Below are 276 nucleotides of genomic sequence, written 5' to 3' on the forward strand. Positions count from 1 at the left end.
AAGTTTATATGTTCCCCCACTTTTCTGCAGGTATTAAATATATAACATTGACTTCAAATTGGCAGAATCGATAGGTATCGTTTTAGAACTATCCGTATTGACGCGTAGTCCATGGACATTATTTTCCCCTAATAAAAAAAAAAAGCCATAAGATCGATGAAATCCTGCTGGCACGACATCGAGGCACGTGATACCTATACGTATATTGGTATTATTATATATTAATGTTATGAAGGTTGTTGGAGGTGAATTTTATATAGTATCATATAGTATCAT

Source organism: Acyrthosiphon pisum, chromosome A1, assembly GCF_005508785.2.
Source record: "Acyrthosiphon pisum isolate AL4f chromosome A1, pea_aphid_22Mar2018_4r6ur, whole genome shotgun sequence".
NCBI classification, from domain to species: Eukaryota; Metazoa; Arthropoda; class Insecta; order Hemiptera; family Aphididae; genus Acyrthosiphon; species Acyrthosiphon pisum.